At 43.9% G+C, this 20,508-nt stretch overlaps 1 long non-coding RNA gene across 3 annotated transcripts in view; it reads right to left on the bottom strand.

Annotated features, from left to right (window-relative positions):
• Window positions 1-972: 972 nt before the first annotated feature.
• The window catches only part of LOC119621547 (uncharacterized), a 112,058-nt gene continuing 92,522 nt past the window's right edge, over window positions 973-20,508 (bottom strand). For 2 of the 3 annotated variants that reach the window (XR_012090457.1, XR_012090456.1), the window contains 3 exons: window positions 13,716-19,698; window positions 3,649-4,977; window positions 973-1,551 (listed from right to left, as the gene is read on the bottom strand). This is a non-coding gene — a long non-coding RNA (uncharacterized lncRNA). The remainder of the gene's footprint in view (window positions 1,552-3,648; window positions 4,978-13,715; window positions 19,699-20,508) is intronic. The other variant, XR_012090458.1, reaches the window with a different exon arrangement.

The following is a 20,508-nucleotide window of genomic DNA, read 5'->3' on the forward strand; positions in this document are numbered from 1 at the left end:
AAATTAGTCATCTGTGTACACGTGGACTTTGGTTTTTAACGCATGTTGGAAATGTCATTTCCTTTATTCATCTTTTGAACTGACCCCATAAAATTCTTCATATCAAACAGTTCTCAACCACGTGGGCTAACAAATCAAAGCGGAAAGTAAAATAATGGTCACATTCAATCATTTATTTGGCCCATGTGATTAAAATAAGCATTATAAGCCCTGGATTTATATAGCCTTTAAACTTTTAGACAGAACTTTCACATACATTTCCCTGTAAGCTTATTGGACAGGTATTGCTATGCCAGTTGGAAAGATTCAGAAACAAGGCACAAATAAGTAAATATTTTAGATCAAACAGTATCAGAAAGCATTTGTGTTTAATTTTCAAAAAACAAATACAGTTGATTCTCACAATTCATGGTGGTTATGTTATAAACTCACCACAAACACTGAATTACCAAATAATTCTCCTAGGGGAAACACAGAGTTATACGTTCCTGCAAGACCCGGTCACGTTTTTATCAACTAATCATGATATAACCTTGTTTTTTTGTGTGTTTCTGTATAAAGACACCTTATTTCTTATTTAACGTACATTGTTGATTTATCAACATTGAACTCATGGTTAACAGCACTATAACTCATGCCTAAACAAAGCTTATCTAATACTCGTATTTTCCCTGGAAGTTATGTCACACAGCCTTTTTGTGCCTAGGAACACTGAACAGCACCCAGCACTCTGCTGGGGAGCCATTTTAAACAGTAAAATCACCAACAAAAAGCACAACGATGCAAAAAAGTGACACAAAAAGGACTTTGTTTATGTTATGAGAACTGGCTATGTTCTAAATATTTGTGTCCCTCCAAAATTCATACACTGAAAACCTGACCCCCAAGGAGATGGCATTAGTGGGGGGGGCCTTTGGGAAGTGTATTAGTCCATTCTTGCATTGCTATAAACAAAAACCTGAGACTGGGTAATTTATAAAGGAAAGAAGTTTAATTTGCTCACAAATCTGCAGGTTCTACAGGAAGCATAGCAACTTGTGATTCTAGGGAGGCCTCAGGAAACTTACAATCATAGTGGAAGGCAAAGGGGAAGCAGGCACGTCTTACATGTTGGCAGCAGGAACAAGAGGCAGAGGGGATGCTACACACTTTTAAACAACCGTATTTCATGAGAACTCGCTCACTATCAGGAGAACAGCACCAACAGGGATGGTATAAAACCATCATGAGAATTCTGTCCCCATGACCCAGTCACCTTCCAACAGGTCCCACCTCCAACATTGGGGATTACAATTCCACATGAGATTTGGGCAAGGACACAGATCCAAACCATATCAGAAGATGATTAGATCATGAGATCACAGCCTTCCTGAATGGGGTTAGTGCCCTTCTCTAAGGTGATTCTATAAGTGGCACTCCAGAGAATTTTCTTGTCTCTTCCACCATGTAAGGACACAGTGAGAAGATGGCCAGCCTGTGAACCAAGAAGCAGGCTCTCCCCAGACACTGTATGTGTCACTGGCTTGATCTTGGACTTCCCAGCCTCCAAACCTGTGAGGAATAAAACATAAAGCAACTGTCAGATTCTAATAAAACATTCTGAGGATTACAACAATGAAAAGGCTGCAAAGGCCCAGACCCCTTCACCTTCATGGGAAGGACATAGGTTCTTTCTGGCTGCATTTCTGAGAGCATGGACTTTGTACCCATACCCACAAGTTGTTCTCAAAGGAATAAACTGGTTCTAGGGCAGCTTAGCTTGAGAAAGACTAAATATTGTAACATGATCTTGTTGGGGTACAGAACATGATACCCCACAATATGGCACTTTGGCATTCTGAGTACTTTGAAAATCGAAAGGCCTCAGAAATTAGCCTCAGAACCAAGGTCTTTCTCTGATCTCCCCCACTCCCCCCAACCCTCTCTCTGATCCTCTGTCTCTCCCAAAGTACAGAATGAAGCTGTTTTCTGAAGTTCCCTGCTCCACCTAGAAACTGAACCCCAAAGAGGAACACAGTTGCTTTTGATCCCTTCCCTGAAATTTTATTAACCAGAGAAAATCAAAACTCCTATCACAGAGGAAGACTGAAAATTAAATAACACTCCTACAGCCCAAACTTTGTCCTAAACCATTGTTTGTCCTCTGGTCCCATTCAATCCCCAAAGAGAATTATTTACTTACCATTGTCTGAGCATTGGGTCCATTCTTTCCCCCTAAAAGTTATTCACCCCTGCAGTCCCCATTTCCTCTTCCTATACGAAGTAAGGAATGTAAGTATCTGAACCCCACTGGGTTACTGGATTATCATTCTTCTGCAATTTCCTTGTGCTGTGCACGTTTAAATACATTTATATGCCCTTTTCTCCTAATAATCTGCCTTTGGTTAGTTCATTTTCAGCAAACCTTCAGAGGGTGAAGGGGGGAAGCTTTCCCTCTCTCCCTTATAGTCTTTTTTTTTTTTTTTGAGACAGAGTCTCACTCTGTTGCCCAGGCTGAAGTGCAGTGGCATGGTATCGGCTCACTGCAACCTCCTCCTCCCGGGTTCAAGTGGTTCTCCTGCCTCAACCTCCCAAGTAGCTGGGATTACAGGTGCATGTCACCATGCCCAGCTAATTTTTGTATTTTTGATAGAGACTAGGTTTCACCATGTAGGCCAGCTGGTCTTGAACTCCTGACCTCAAGCAATCAACCCTCCTCTGCCTCCCAAAATGTTGGGATTATAGGCGTGAGCCACCGCTGCCCGGCCCCACTTATAGTCTTAGTGATCTGAACGCAAATTAGCATATTAAAGGTTCTAAGAAGCACATGAAAGGTCTTGCATAAAACAAGACCGCTTGCCTTTTCACATTTAATCCAATGTTTCCCAGAATTATTCACACAAGCTATATTGAAGCCAAGGCAGAAGAAAGTTCTGTTATCTGTGATTCCCATATTCAACTCATGTTATTTGTTATAGTTTGCATAGCCTAAGAAACTGCCTGTGATCGTTTCTGCAATCAGTTGAATTATCAATTTATTTATTAAAATACAGCTTCAAGTTCTCACTTCAAAATCAATCACATTTGTAAAGTCAATTTACCGCCAAAACTGACTCTGATCTCCTTTCAGGGACAGGAAGATGTAAGGATTTTGATCAGGGATGCTAAGACAGTGAGAGCCCACAGATTCCCTTCTCTTGCATTCTGGTCTTAGGAAGTAGTCCTTTGGGCAGTGGCTCATGCCTATAATTGCAGCACTTTGGGAAGCCAAGGCGGGTGGATCACCTGAAGTCAGGAGTTCGACACCAGCCTGACCAACATGGTGAAACCTCGTCTCTACTAAAAATACAAAAAATAGCCAGGCGTGGTGGTGGGCACCTGTAATGCCAGCTACTCAGGAGACTGAGGCAGAAGAATCCTTGAACCTGGGAGGTGGAGCGTGCAGTGAGCCGAGATCGCACCATTGCACTCCAGCCTGGGCGACAGAGCAAGACTCCGTCTCAAAAAAAAACAAAAAAGCAAAGAAAAAGAAAGTAGTCCTTTGGCAATTTGTCTCTAAATCCAGGATCTTCGAGGCAGAAGAAGAGCCTTGCAGGAGGCGCAGAAAGCAGAAGATCCTTCAGCCCTGTGTGGAAACAAAAAGACCCTCACGCCCCACCTAGGTCTTACCCTTGGTGCCGTCTTGAGATTCCATTCTCAGCAGGTCCACGCAAAGCTAAGTTACATCACTAAATAGAAAGCTTATACTTTCTTCTCATTTCCAAACAATCCTCTATTCATAGGCTTAGCTTCAGAGAAGCCGTCGTGCCACAGGTAGGAGATGCAGCCGGGGCTGAGGAGGGCAGGTAGTTGAGGTGATTTCTCTTTCTCTTTGTGTTGCTTCATTAAACCTTCATTAAATTCTGCTTCAAAAAGAAGTCTATAACTGTTAGTTGCAGAATATCTCCGTTTAAAATCTTTTAGCCCCTGAAAACTCCAGTTGATTTTAGCTTGTATGATTCAGGCCAAAGATCATCTTCTAACTCAGAAGAATACACAAAAATGCCTTCCTCAGCCTGAAACTGGAAAAAGATCCTGCATCTATCTGCTCTTAGCATGAATACAAAGTAAACCCACAAAGGGCTTCCTGTATTTAACCCCTTCTGTGTCCTGCCTCCTATGTTCTCAAACCACCTTTTTTTTTTTTTTTTTTTTGAGACGGAGTCTTGCTCTGTTGCCGGGCTGGAATGCAGTGGTGCAATCTCAGCTGACTGCAACCTCCTCCTCCCAGGTTCAAGCGATTCTCCTGCCTCAGGCTCCCAAGTAGCTGGGACTACAGGCACCTGCCACCATGCCTGGCTAATTTTTTTTTTTTTTTTTTTTTTAATTTTTAGTAGAGATGGGGTTTCACCATGTCAGCCAGGATAGTCTCCATCTCCTGACCTCGTGATCCACCTGCCTCGGCCTCCCAAAGTGCTGGGATTACAGACGTGAGCCACCACGCCCAGCCCTTAGCCCACCTTTTACTCAGCCATTGTGCACGTGAACTCTGATAGAACCTACCCCAGATGTCCCTGTTTCCCTTACTTGCTGCCCCAGGGCTTTTCTGCGGCTAATGAGTGGGCCACCACCCAGAAACATTGAACTGCAGGTGTGCAAACCTAGAGCACAAGGCAGTTAACACCTCTGGAGCAGCTTTAATCAGTGAGGGAGAGTCAGTAAGAAAATATGACTATCTTCTTCTCCTCAAGAGAATCATTCCAACATACAGTCTACACAGCTCTTCAAAGCGTTCCTGTGGATGGTGAGGCAGTGACCAACCAGCTCCACAGTGCAATCTTGCATTCACTGGCTTTCTCTACCCTGTTTCCTTCTTCCTGCTCTCCCCTGCCCCAACTCCTGTTCCTTCAATCGCTTCCCCAAATTAACACCAGCACACAACCCTTGTCTCAGGCTCTGGTTTCTGAGAGGAGGCAGGCTGAGATGGCTTCCTTCCATGAGATCCCGTGGGACCATTCCCTGTAGAACACACAAAAGAAAGAAAGAAAAAGACTCCTTAAAAAAGTAATGTAGGCCAGACGTGGTGGCTCACACCTGTAATCCTAGCACTTTGGGAGGCCGAGGTGGGCAGATCACCTGAGGTCAGGAGTTCGAGACCAGCCTGGCCAATATGGTGAAATTCCATCTCTACTAAAAATACAAAATTTAGATTTAGATGTTTAGCCAGGTATGGTGGTGCACGCCTATAATCCCAAAATAAGCTTTGCTCATGACACCACTGGGAGTGGATGATTGAGTGCTCTGTGCCTGGCCTCACCTGGACCATGCTCTATGAACCTTTTTGCAATACTAATTTTAATCGATATCATTTCACTGTATAGTGAAATTTATTTTTTGTATAGCCGTGTGACCAGGCACGGTGGCTCACACCTGTAATCCCAACACTTTGGGAGGCCAGGGGAGGCAGATCACCTGAGGTCAGGAGTTCGAGACCAGCCTGGCCAACGTGGTGAAACTCCATCTCTACTAAAAATACAAAATTTAGCCAGGTGTGGTGGTGCACGCCTATAATCCCAGCTACTGGGGAGGCTGAGGCAGGAGAATCACTTGAACCCAGGAGGCAGAGACTGCAACCAGCCGAGATCATGCCACTGCACTCTAGCCTGGGTGACAGATAAAGACTCTGTCTCAAAAAAATAAAATAAAATAAATAAACTGTAGCCATAAGTATAACTTATTTGCTGAGTTCCATGAGTCCTAGCAAACTATTGAACCTGAAGGTAATCTTGGAGATATTCCCAAATCATAATTGTAAAGTTTTGTGACCAGTGTTTCTTAACATAGAGCATAATTGTATGTTGTATTACTAAACATTTTCCATCATTTCAATGGCATATATCCAATATATGACTATCCCCGAACTTACTTTACTATTATTACTTTACCTGCCTTACTACATTACGTTATCTCTATTATTGGAGCTTTAGATAGTAACCGAATTTTCCCTATGGAAATATTGCTGAGAATAACATAATTATAAGTAGATGTATTTGTTTATCCATCATTTTGACTTTATAATAAATACCTAGAAGTGGGATCCTCCATCAAGTGGTATGCATATTTGCTTCACATTGCCAAAGGGTCTTCCCAAATATTTTCCCAGTTTACATTCCTCACACCCTTGACAATTCTGTGCATTAGCATTTTTCCGTTTCTGCCAAATTAAGAGGTGGAAAATGCTATCTGAATATTAGTTTAATTTGCTTTAATTTGCACTTCATTGATTACTAATGGGAGTGGACAGCTTTTTCAGATGTTTTTATTAGTCCTTTGAGAACTCCCTGTCATTTAGGAAATTCTTGATCATTTTTTTTCCAATTTGCACCAATTCACACCCCCACCAGCAGTATTTGAGAATTCCCGATTAGAAAAGGGCTGTATCGGTGTGAGCTGGACTCACTGGGGCAGACCCAGCAGGCGAGGCTGGGGTGCGAATAGAAGGGCATTTTCATCGAGGAAACTTGCATGTAATGAGAGGCGGATATATTTCAGAACCTGAGGATAAAGCAGCTGGGTGGGAGCAGAGGGTGGGTCAGGCTGAGCAAGAAACAGCAGAGATGGGTAGAGGGGCCTCAAGGTGGCAAGACTTGAATCATAGCCAGACCACTTATCCTGTGGACAGCAATAACCCACAACAGGTCCCTGTGCAAGGGAACGATTTACAACTATTGACTTTCTTGCTTGACCAAATATTTAAATTCTCAACATGTGTAGTATTGCTAAAAAGTCTGTTTACCTTCCACCCACCCAATCTCCCAAGCCTCCATCTGCTCAACTCTGCTCCTCAAACACACATCCATATCGCAGTACCTATACCACCACCATTACCATGGTATGTACTATATACACACATACACATAACACACACACGCACACATACACAAACATACACACTCACATATATACACATGCACACACAACATACACCACACGCATACAAACATACACACACAAACACACACACTCATACACATATACACATACACACATGCACACATACATGTACACACATATACACATGAGCACACATGCATACATGCACACACAACACACACGCACACATACACATTCACATTTACACACATATGCACACACAATACACACCATACACACACGTACATGTGCACATACATGTACACATACACACACATGCACACAACACATATGCACACTCATACACACATGCACACACAACACACACATACACACTCATAGTGCACACACATAAACATATGCAAACACACATGTGCACACATGCACACATACACACACATACACACACAGGTGTAAAAATATAGACACATACACATATACACACATAAACACTGACATAGCCACATGCACACACATATACATGCATAAACATGCACACACATACACACACATGCACATACATACTCATGAATGCACGTGCATACACACATACATAAAAACACACACGTACATATATATACATATACACATACATACATATGCCTACCCACCCACTTTGCCATCCAGTGGGCCCTTCTGGTTTGAATATCCTTGTTTCACTTTTTCACCTTTAGAATAAAGATACCTTCTTTACCCTAAAGGTGTAGGATAAAGTCCTACAAATCTTTAAGGTCACAATCTGCTTGTTCATATCCTTGGGAGCTCAGTTACAAGCTGTACCACGATGTGTCTGTTTCCTTATCAGTCTACCTGCTGACAAAGATTAAGACCAATTCTGTTTTGTGACTGTCATAGTCATTAGCAACCGATCTTCCCTAGAGCTCTGCCCTAGTGGTCTGATCTGAGGGTCCCTAGGGAAGCTTTCCCACCTGAGAATTTCACACATGGACATTTGCCAAGAAACCAGAAATTCTACTTCTTCTGAGTCTCAGTGGGTTTTCATTTTCCAGCTTCTAATAAATCGAAAGTGCTCTCACTGTCAATCTCTCATCAGACAATATTCTGATCATTGGCCCATATCTGCATGGTGATTAGACAATAGCTCGGCCTTGCCTGAGTGCAGGTGAGTTGGGCAAGGACAAAAGAACATAAACACTAGAACTTCACCTGTGTTGCTGCTTCCTGGCAGCAGACTCTGAAGGGAGAGTACAGATGCCCACAACTGGAATCAAAATTTAATCTGGAGACTGGGCACAGTGACTACTGACTTAATCCCAGCACAGGAGGCCAAGATGGGTGGATCACTTGAGGCCAGAAGCTGGAGACCAGCCTGGCCAACGTGGTGAAATCCCATCTCTACTAAAAGTACAAAAATTAGCTGGGCGTGGTGGCACACACCTGCAGTCCCAGCTACCAGGGAGGCTGAGGCACAAGAATCGCCTGAACCCAGGAGGCAGAGGTTGCAGTGAGCCAAGATCACGCCACTGCACTCTGGCCCGGGCGACAGAGCAAGACTCTGTCTCAAATAATAATAATAATCATCATCATCATCATCATCATCTGGAAAATAGCTGCAGAAGTAACTCCAGCATGCATATTGGTCCCTGGGTTTCAATTCTCAATACATCATATTAAATGCCTCCATCCTCTTTACACTAACCTGGATCGAAAAAGAGAAGAACTGGCATCCTGTGGACAGTAACTGTCGAGAAAGCCCTGAGATATATTTATTCATAAAACCAGGCATCCCAGTGAATCTGTTGGGCCATTTTTTAATAACTTCCATGTCTTCATCTTAAATAAAAAGTATTTCACAGTTTACTCCTGCCCTCCATCCTATTCCCTCGTCTTTGTTCTTCCTGCATAACTTTCTCCATGGCTTAAGCGCTGAGAACACAGAGGTAAATGCTGTCACCTTTCACAGACTCTCAGTCCCTCCCTCTCATAATCCCTCCCCCATGGTGTTGTCTGTCACTCATGGCTCTTTGTGTGGGTGTGTGCATTGCCGTGTGATGCAATTCCGTCATATTCTCATGAAAACACTCACAGCCGAGTTGAATCTATCATCCATGCTTGTCAGAAACAGGGAGGCCTTTGTGCAACTCTCCTCTTTGGGTTACAGGAAAGACATAAACATGAAAAATGTGCTTTTAATTATATTTGCTTGGACTCCTACTCAAGTCTATTCTTTGTTTTTTTAATTTTTTTAGACGGAGTCTCACTCTGTCATCAGGCTGTAGTGCAATGGTGCAATCTTGGCCCACTGCAACCTCTGCCTCCTGGGTTCAAGCGATTCTCTTGCCTCAGCCTTCCAAGTCTCTGGGACTACAGGCATGCCCCACCACACCCGGCTAATTTTTGTATTTTTAGTAGAGACGGGGTTTCACCATATTGGCCAAGCTGGTCTCAAACTCCTGACCTCGCGATCCGCCTGCCTCAGCCTCCCAAAATGCTTGGATTACAGCATGAGCCGCCGCACCCAGCCCAAGTCTATTCTTAAAAGCCAGAAGAAGGGGCCTGACGTGGTAGCTCATGCCTGTAATCCCAGCACTTTGGGAAGCCAAAGCAGGTGGATCACCTGAGGTCAGAAGTTTGAGACCAGCTTGGCCAACATGGTGAAACCCCGTCTCTACTAAAAATGAAAAATTTGCTGGGTGTGGTGGCATGCTCCTGTAGTTCAAGCTACTCAGGGGGCTGAGGCAGAAGAATCACTTGAACCTGGGATGAGGAAGTTGCAATGAGCCAAGATTGCGCCACTGCATCCCAGTCTGGGTGAGAGAGTGAGACACCATCTCAAAAACAAAAAAAAAAGAAAGAAAGGAAAAGCCAGAAGAAGGACCCATGAACAGCAATCACAGCCCCACAACCAGCTTTGAGGCAACAACAAGGATCTCCGGTTCTAACTTTTCTTCCTAAAATCCTCTGGAGGCAGCACTGAAGACACCATACAGCAGGTGGGGTGATTAAGTCAATTTCCGGGAAACAAGCCAACAGGCTGCATTGTAGTTTAGAACAACAGCCGTGATTAAATAAATTAGAGTCTTTGTCCAAACCCCAATTCCATGGTACTCAGTATACTAAGATGCTTCAATTCAATTCTGCAAATATTTATTGAGTGCCTGCTATGTGGCAAGCACAGTGCATGGCGCTGGAGCTAAAAATGAGTGATGAGCCTCTTCTCTCTAGAAGCTCATCCTGACAGGCAGACAGGACACACCCTAAGTGACTCTATTACTCAGGAGCCTATAGTAGGTGCTAATTTAAGAGGTCAAACAGAGGTGCAATGAGGAAAGACAGAAAGGAAACAGTAATCCAAGAAGTAATCCGAGAAGCAGTGGAGCTTAAGAGGTAGGAATTGGAACCCAGAGCCAGTTGACTGGCTTAACACTCTCAACCATTTGACTTAATCTCATTAATCCTCAACCTGTAATATTAGCATAATTCTGGTAACATCCTTTTTGTGTTGTTCTGGAAAGGATTTTTAAAACAGTGGATGTGTCCTTCTCAGCACAGTGCCTGGCACATAGTAAGTGCTCAGAGTAAATGTTCGATAGCATCAGGGCAGCACACAATAACTTCTTTGAAAATTATTATAGTAGGATTTTCTATGAACTCTGAATGTTAATTTTGGAAATGTTCTTAATTCTGGAGGAATCTCAAAAGACTATGCTAAGTGAAATAAGCTAGAAACACACCGGAAAACAAATATTGTATGATTCTACTCACATGAAATAGCTAGATTGGCAAATTCATAGAGACATAAAGTAGAACAGAGGTTACCAAGGGCCAGGGTGGATGTAGCGGGGCAGGAATGAGGACTGACTGCTTAATGGGTACAGCTTCTGTTTGGAGTGATTTAAAAAAAAATGGAAATAGATTGTGGTGATGGTTATACAACATTGTGAATGTACTTAATGCCACTGAATTTTACACTTAAAAGTGGTTAATATGGCAAATTTTTATGTAACATATTTAAATAGATATAGATGATAGGTGGATAGATAGAAGATAGATAGATAGATAGATCTAAGTACAATGAAAACAATTTGTTTTTGGCTTTCCATTGTGGAAGAAAAATACAAGCTCATAACCGTTTTCTTACAGAATAAAGTTTTTCTTTTAGTCCACCAAGTCAGTTCCCATAATGGGCACTGCAGGATTCTGGTCCTACAGAGTTGTCCACTCTTCCCTTGGGTGGCCTGCACCCAGCTCTTGCCTCTGGCCCTTCTCCAGAGTCCCATTTAAGAATGATCTGGACACTCTCAAACCCAAGCTCCTTCAGAGGTGGTTCTGCTATTTTCAATAGAAAATCCTATTACAATAATTTTCAAATGGGCAGACATATATACATATGAGGACGCTGTAGAGCCTGAGAACCTTGCACAGGTGTGCGTGCTTCTGCAAGCCTGGGAGTTGGGAGAGTGAAGGCAGCCTCCTCTGGGGTATAAGGAGAGACAGAAAGAAGAAAAAATGTGCTTCTAATTGCACCTGGGCTAGTCCAGCCTTGGGCACGGTCATGGTTAACGTTATGTGTCAAGTTGCCTGAGCCACAGGATGTCTAAACATTCAGTCAGACATGATTCCGGGGTTACCAGCAAGGGTGTTTCAGGATGAGATCAACATTCGAACTGGGGCTGAGTGAAGCAGATTGCCCTCCCCAATGTGGTGGGCACCATCCAATCAGTCAAAGGCCTGAATAGAACAGAAGAGCTGAGTAAGAAAGAAATTACTCCTGCTTGACTGCCTTCTAATTGGGACTGCAGCTTTTTTCCTGCCTTTGGACTAGAACTGAAACATCAGTTCTTCCTGGGTCTCCAGCTGCCACTTCCCTGCAGATCCAGGGACTTGCAGGCTCTCTTAACTGTGTGGGCCAATTTCTGAGAATACATTTCTGTCTCTGTGTATGCATCCTATGGATTCTGTTCCTCTAGAGAACCCCGAGCAATACACCCACGGTTTACATCCGAAAACAGAGCACATCCCTCCACAGGCTGGGTTTGGGATAACTTTTCTCCAAAGTCATGACCTAAATGCAAAATAACTGGGCCAAAAAGGAAGTCCATCAAAAAGATAGACTTTTGGGAATTTTTCCTTTAAATCTCTATTCGTTTCTTAAGGCTAAACGAATTTGGATATCATAAAAAGTATTTTTCATGCTTTTCTGATAAATCCAGGAAAAGGTATGGGATATATATATATATATGTATATATACACACACACATATATCCATATACACACACATATACATATACACACATATACGTATATATACACACATACATATACACACATATATGTACATATACACACATATGTATATATACACATATATGTATATATGTACATACACACATACGTATATATAATACACACATATACATGTATATATACACACACGTGTGTGTGTGTTATATTTGGTTAATGTCAATCAAGTGTTGTGAGAAACAGCCTCTCATGGGGCAGAACATCCCAGGGAGCAGCTCAGGCTCCTGGGTTGCCTAGCACGTTACCTTCGGAAGCCCTGTGACACGTGTGGTCACTTAGCACCCCAAATCCCTCTCTGTAAAATACCTCTGATATTGCTTCCAGCTCCATAATTCCAAAATAAAGTTCTATGAAATGTACACTAAATAAAAACAGAAATAATTACATATTTGTGACTGTGCATAGATTTACAGATTTACAGACTCATCATTCAAAGCTTGATATCGGCGTCAACTGACATTTGGTAGCGGCAATTATCTCAGTTCTTAAGGCTTCCTGATGCTGGCTACAAAGCTTATGTGCTTTATGTGAGGTTCAATTTTTTTACTTTTTATATTTTTATTTATTACTTATTTTTTAAAGAGACGGGGTCTCACTACGTTGCTCAGGCTGGAATGCATGATAAAACTCCATCTCTACTAAAAACACAAAAATTAGCTGGCTGTGGTGGCGAGCACCTGTAGTCCTAGCTACTTAGGAGGCTAAGGCAGGAGAATCCCTTGAACCCAGGAGGTAGAGTTTGCAGTGAGCCGAGATCACACCACTGCACTCCAGTCTGGGTGACAGAGTAAGACACCATCTCAAAAAAAGAAAAAATAAATAAAAATAAAACTGATGGCAATAGGTGAATAAAACAGAAGCAGAGCAACATGGAAAAAAAAATCTAGATATGATGTTAGATCGAAAGAGAGCCCATGCAGACCTCTCTGGCACAGGTCACAGTCAATACGTAAGCCTTGGCCTCAAACTTTACACTCACCAATTCACAAGATGTCAAACTCCTGTCCACCACATACTGCAGCTAAAGGGTGTGGAGTGTTATTGTCTCATCTGAGGCTGGGGAAACCCTGCACTCATTCGTATGTACTCCTACATAATCAAACAGATTTGTGCAGTGGTGTCTGCACAGTGCTCAGCAGTCCATGGAGTTTTATTTATTTTTATTTATTTTTTTTGAGATGGAGTCTCGCGCTGTCATCCAGGCTGGAGTGCAGTGGCACAATCTCAGATCACTGCAACCTCCGTTTCCCAGATTCAAGCGATTCCCCTGCCTCAGCCTCCCGAGTAGCTGGGATTACAGGCACGTGCTACCACGCATGGCTAACTTTTGTATTTTTAGTAGAGACAGGGTTTCGCCATGTTGGCCAGGCTGGTCTCGAATTCCTGACCTCAAGTGATCCGCCCACCTCAGCCTCCCAAGGTGCTGGGATCACAGGCGTGAGCCACCGCGCCCGGCCGTCCATGGAGGTTTAGAGGCCACCGTGGAAGAGGGGAGAACAACACAGAGAACACCATCTGTGTCTGCTTCCTGGGTGTGCCAGAACAAAGATGAACTTACTGTCTCACAGTTCTGGAATCTGGGATGTCCAAGATCAAGGTGTTGGCAGGGCTGGTTCCTTCTGAGAGCTGTGAGGAAGAATCTGTCCGGGCCTCTCTCCTCTTCCAATGGTTTGCTGGCCGTAAACCATTGATTCTGAAGCATCACCTCAGTCTCCATCCTCATCCTCACATGGCGTTTTCCCTGTACACGTGACTGTGTTGATACTGCCCCCAACCTTTTTTTTTTAAGACAGACTCTTACTCTATTGCCCCTGCTGGTGTGCTATGGCACAAACTCAGCTCACTGCAACCTCCACCTTCCGGGTTCAAGCGATTCTCCTGCCTCAGCCTCCTGAATAGCTGGTACTACAGGTGTGAGCCACCACAACCACACCTGGCTAATTTTTGTGTTTTTAGTAAAGACAGGGTTTCACCATGTTGGCCAGGCTAGTCTTGAACCCCTGGCCTCTAGTGATTCACCCACTTCATCCTCCCAAAGTGCTGGGACTACAGGTGTGAGCCACCATGGCTGGCTCTTCCCCTTTTATAAGGACATCAGTTATATTGGACAAGGACCCACTCCCATGACTTCATCTTAATCAATTACATCTGTAACAACTCTATTTCCAAATAAGGTCATGTTTGAAGGTACTGGGGGTCAGGGCTTAAACATATGAATTGGGAGGGGGCAGGGCACACAATGTAACCCATAGCCTTCTCCTGCTTCAAAGGTCGTATGAATATGTAAACTCACATTTTAAAAGTGCATTTTTGGCCACGCGCAGTGGCTCACGCCTGTAATACCAGCACTTTGGGAGGCCGAGGAAGATGGATCACACAAATACAAAAAATTAGTCGGACATGGTGGCAGGTGCCTGTAGTCCCAGCTACTCAGGAGGCTGAGGCAGGAGAATGGCGTGAATCCGGGAGGCGGAGTTTGCGGAGCTTGCAGTGAGCCAAGATCACACCATTGCACTCCAGCCTGGGCGACAGAGTGAGACTCCGTCCCAAAAAAAAAAAAAAAAAAAAAAAACCAAAACAGTGCATTTTTATTTTGAATTAGTATAAGACTCACAAGAAGTTGCAAAAATAGTGCCAGGAGTTCTCACAAAGATTGCTTACATAACGCTAGTTAGTATATTGTAGAAAGCAGGAAATTGATATTGGCATGATGCTGTTAACTCTGGAACAGACCTTACTGATCAGCTTTTACATATACATTTTCAAATCTGTTAAATCCAACAACAATAACAAAAAATAATAACTACATGTTTTAAAGATATAAAATAAGAATAGTACCAGTAAGACATGATTTCCTAATGTAAAATATCAAAATACAATGTACTTGGTTTCAAGAGCAGCAAATTATGGCATTTTAACTACAGTACTTGATTTGGGTTTATAAAATGTTAGCAGGCTATCGAGGCAGAGGTCCAGAAGATGAAATATTTTCCTATTATTTCACTGGATCGATAAATTCTGCTTTGTGTTCAAAGCCACTCAGCTCAGTGCTTTGCAATGTCTGACTTTCATTTCCCCTCCAGAAACCAAGGTCATCTGCCTCCCCCATTCGGTCTTAGCCGCTAAGCCCTAATCCTCACAATTATTAGAGGAATTGCTCTTAGGGCACTACTCTGTTTCTACTCACTTTTTGGAAAATGCAAGATGTAATGTATTGGGGAAGGGCAACCACAAAATTCCTGAAATGAATTTAGATCTGAAATTCCAAATTCTCCCAGGAGAAGGGTGGGGATTTGAGATTTCTAGGGTGTAGATTTTACAACAGTTACTCCTTCCCAAAGAGCTCATGCCCACAAAGACCATGATGTGATGAAGAGAATCCTGAAGTTACACCCAGGGAAAGGATGTCCCCTGCAGTAAGAGATGCCAGGCAACTGGAAGGCAAGAAAGATGAGGAATAAAACAAACCTCAGAAGGCACATTTGGATTAAAAAACTGACAGAATATGCTCTTCCCACTCTAGATTAGGTGAGAGGGCAGGGTTGAGTGAATGGGCGTTGGAATGGCTAAAGATGGGCAGGGGAGGGTTGTGGCAAGAGGACACATTCATGTCTTCCACAGACCTGGCTCAAAGTTAATTATAATACCTTTGCAAAGTTGAACCTGAGCTTCCTGTACCCACCTAGAGTTCCCACTCCAAGCAACCACTTAGCCATCCCTGTTCCTGGAAGAATTTATGGGGAAAACTGTGATTGGGTCTAATCACCATCAATGGCATTCCACTTTGTTATAATTTTTTAAATCATCGATTTGTGCCAATTTTGATAGAATTAGTGAGACAGTAAGTACCCTACCTGTCGGGGAGAAAGCAATACTTACCTTGACAACCTGAGGAGGCCACACTGGGTATGGATGATACAGATGCCAACTGAACTTTAAAGAGGTCAGTACATTCAATGAATATATATTGAGCCTGTACTGCATGTCAGGCTCTCCTCTAGGCCCCGGACATACAGCAGTGAAAAAGACAAACCATTTTTTGACCTTGTGGAACTTGTCATCTAAGGGAAGCAAACAAATAACAAACACCTAAATGTATAATATAACACCAGAAGTAATGTGTGCCATAAAGAAGAAAGCAGTGTAAAGAGAAAAAGAGAAGCCAGGCACAGTGGTGCACGCCTGTAATCCCAGCACTTTGAAAGGCCAAGGTGGGCAGATCGCTTGAGCTCAGGAGTTCGAGACCAGCCTGGGCAACGTGGCAGAACCCCATCTCTACAAAAAACAGCCGGGCAATACAAAAATTAGCCAGGCGTGGTGGTGAGCACCTATAGTCCCACCTACTTGGGAGGCTGAAGTGGGTGAATCACGTGGGCCTGGGAGGTGGAGGTGGCAGTGAGCCAAGATCATGCCACTGCACTCTAGCCTGGGTAACAGAGGCAGACCCTGTCTCACAAAGAAAAAAAAAAGAAAAAATAGAGGGAGAAAAAGGAGGAAGGTGCTGGTTTAGATCGGGTGGCCCTGTAAAGGCCTCTTGGAGGAGGAAGGAGGTATTTAAACAGGGATCTGAGTAACGTGAGGAAGCCAGGCAAGTGGTCTAGGCAGAGGGAACCGTAGGGCAGGAGCCAGCTTACTTAGGCAAACTGGAGGGACAGGTGAGTGAGTGAGGAAATGAAGCCACGGGGCAGCCAGGAGCCTGGTCACATTTGGGTCTCCTGGTGAAGATTCTGGATTTTGTGTAAATGTTTGTAGAAAGCCATCGGAGGATTTTGAACAAGGGAGTGACAAAAACATATTTAGCTTTTAAGTAAAACAGAAGTAGATGAAACAACACTAGTTAAAGGGCTATTCCAGTAGTTGCAGGGAGAGATGGCAGTGACTTGAAATGAAGCTGTAGCAGAAGTGGTCGAAGCAGCCAGATTTAGGATATATCTTGTCGGTAAAGGCAGCAGGACCTGCTAATGGATCGAATATAAGGTGTGAAACAAGGATAAGAATCTAAGATTCATACTCCGTTTTGAATATGGTATCACTGATTGCAGTGGGAAACTCGAGTTCTGTTGGCTTTCTGAAATGTGAGGTGTTATTAGTCATCTCAGAGGATGTGTCCCATAGGCAATCAGGGTGCCCGTTAACAAAGCTTTGTAAAATGACTCACAAAAGAAACAAATTGGGCTGGTCCCGGTGGCTCACGCCTGTAATCTCAGCACTTTAGGAGGCCAAGGCGGGTAGATCACCTGAGGTGAGGAGTTCGAGGCCAGCCTGGCAAACATGGTGAAACCTTGCCTCTACTAAGAAAATACCAAACAGATAGATATAGATATAGATATAGATATAGATATAGATATAGATATATAGATATAGATATATAGATATAGATACCTCCAGGTATGGTAGTGTACACCTGTAATCCCAGCTACTCGGGAGGCTAAGGCAGGAATATCACTTAGAACCTGGGAGTTAGGGGTTGCAGTGAGCCAAGATTGCACCACTGTACCCCAGCCTGGGCGACAGAGCAGGACTCCCTCAAGAAAAAAAAGAGAAAGGAAAGAAAGGAAGGAAGTTAAGAGATGCTTAATTGTGGGATATACTGGATTCATGAGAAAGGTGAAGACAGCTCAAATTACAGGGGCCCATAACCCTAAGGCCAACTACTCTTTTCACTGAGGTCTGTCTCCAGGGTGTGAGTGTGAAGCCGTCTGCACCACCCTACTCTGGCCCCATGGACTTAATCGTGGCATCTGAGGCTGGTTCTGCCTTTCAGTCTGCCTGGCTGCGATGTTGAGTCCTGCCTGCGTATGGTCACACTGTCCCCTGCAGGGAGCCTCCTTCCATCCCCACGCAGCCAGCTGCAGTCCTGCTCCAAAAGGACGGGACACTCAGGATCTAGGAAATGAGCGTTTTACAAACACCAGATTGAATCCCTTGGAACTTAAACTAGACTCAGTCAAGCTGAAGTTCATCACATCCCTTTGGGCAGCCAGCTACCCCCCACCCTACTACACTCATACCCACCAAGTCCCATTGACCCTGGCCAGAGCCCTGAATTTCAGCAACCCTACCCCATACAGCATCTGACGCTGCCATTTCTTTAAACATTTGGTGCCCCTGAAACAGAAATTGAATTTCTGAAAACTATTTTCACACAATTTGTCAAGTCACATATGCTGGGAGAAGAGAAACCCACCACCTGTAGCAGAATAATTTTATTTGTGTTTATTTTAAAATAAGGGGGAGAAAGCTATCTGATTTCAGGCTTTCTTGGGAATCTTATCCTAGTGATTTGGACAAATGGCTGTATCTAGATAGCAACAAATCAATTTCTGATAATTAACTGACAGTGAAAAATCCTAAGGCCCTACCATTTGTGATTTGAAGTGAACTACGTGCCCTGCTGGTGGGAGTGTCATTACGCAGCTGCTGAGCTAGCAAACAAAACTAGAATATCTCCAGAGAAGTTTCTAACCTTGGTTCCAATTCCTTAGATGAACTTCCCTGACTCTCACTGTGGAAAACGCCAGAGAACTTTTGTCTGTCCTCTGCCCAGATCTGACAGGGGTAGGAGCATGATGCAGCCCTCCCCAGGCCACCAGTTGTCCCCAGAAGACAATATGGCACCAGATGGTCTTTCCCGAATGCTTGGAGAGGCAAAGCGATGGCCAAAGGTTTCCACGGAAGCTGCCACCAGTACAGGAGTAAATACAGGGTCCTTCTTTGTGATTTTGACCTTCACCGACCTTGATTATTCAACATGACCTTTCCCTGGACCTACGTCATTCCTTTCAAGAACCTTATTTCCATTTACCATTCTCTAGGCACACAGTTCAGCATAATTTTATTTTTAGTCCTATGTCTAGAGACTAACTTCGAGATAATGTTCATTAAAGGTTATAAACTCCTACTGAAATGTATATGGTCATACATTTTCCTTCCCTTCTGTTTCACGCTGTTGCCTCCAGAATGGTGTTTTCAACTCATTCGCAGTCCCACCTTCTTCTCTTTCTTTTGCCCAAACCCTTTCAGTTAGAATCCACAGGACACCGACGTTAAGTTACCCTTTGTCAAGTGGATGAACACGCACACTTGCATTTTTCTGGAGCCACCAAGCAGATGAAATCCTGTGTGAAGGGAATCCCCAGCCTGTCTTTCCGGCTGCCCCAGCTGATAGAGGAGGATCTTCATCGAGAGACCCTCTCTCTGGGCAGCTTCAGTGAGAGCCACATTTCCAGTCCCAGGGCTGTGCGGTGCCGCCAGAAAGCCTCAGAGAGCAGGTCGGCATGGGTGGTAACACGTCCCAGAGGCTCAGGCACAGCAAGACCTCCCTCTTTGTCTCCACAGACGCCAACTTGAAGACCACGGCCACACAGAAGACTAAATTAGAGACTAGGCACTAGAGCTTCCCTAAAGACAGACGCTGCAGAACTACAGGGTATCCAAAATGCTTTGTGATCTAAAGTCTTTTCCATTTCGTCCCTTCATCTTCCCTTCCATGGCTGTAAAAATTTCATTTCCCATAATTGGGACTGAATGAAAGAGGACTCCTATAAAAAAAAGGGAGAACAGCCAATTTGACACCGCAGTGCAGAGTGATCAGATGCATTCAGCTCTGATAAAGGAGAGGACTGAGAGAGAGGCGGGCCCAGGAACCCACGGCTGTCTGTTAGTGGGAGAGTTTATTCACCCAGATGTTGAGTGCCTGTTGTTGTAAGGGGAGCTTAGGAATCAGAGATGAATGTGGTTGTCAAGGACTCTGCGTTCTGGCTACTTTTTATGAGCTATGTGGCCTGAGATAATTGCTCAACCTCATGAGTCTCTGTTTTCTTAACTGGCAAATGGGAAGAATTAAATCCATCAATACATATAAAGAGACTTTCCAAGTGACTACAAATATTAGTCATTATTTGTAGTAAAAATAAACTCCTGGACCAGGAACGGTGGCTCGTGCCTGTAATCCCAGCACTTTGGGAGGCCGAGGCAGGCAGATCACTTGAGGTCAGGAGTTCAAGACCAGCCTGGCCAACATGGCAAAACCCCATCTCTACTAAAAATATAAAAAATTAGGCCAGGCATAGTGGCTCTCGCCTGTAATCCTAGCACTTTGGAGGGCCAAGGTGGGCGGATCATGAAGTCAGAAGATTGAGACCATCCTGGCTAACACGGTGAAACCCCATCTCTACTAAAAATACAAAAAATTAGCCGGGCATGACGGCAGGCACCTGTAGCCCCAGCTACTCAGAAGGCTGAGGCAGGAGAATGGCATGAACCTGGGAGGTGGAGCTTGCAGTGAGCCGAGATCATGCCACTGCACTCCAGCCTGGGCAACAAAGCAAGACTCCGTCTCAAAAACAAAT

This window comes from Chlorocebus sabaeus, chromosome 21 (genome assembly GCF_047675955.1).
Source record: "Chlorocebus sabaeus isolate Y175 chromosome 21, mChlSab1.0.hap1, whole genome shotgun sequence".
NCBI classification, from domain to species: Eukaryota; Metazoa; Chordata; class Mammalia; order Primates; family Cercopithecidae; genus Chlorocebus; species Chlorocebus sabaeus.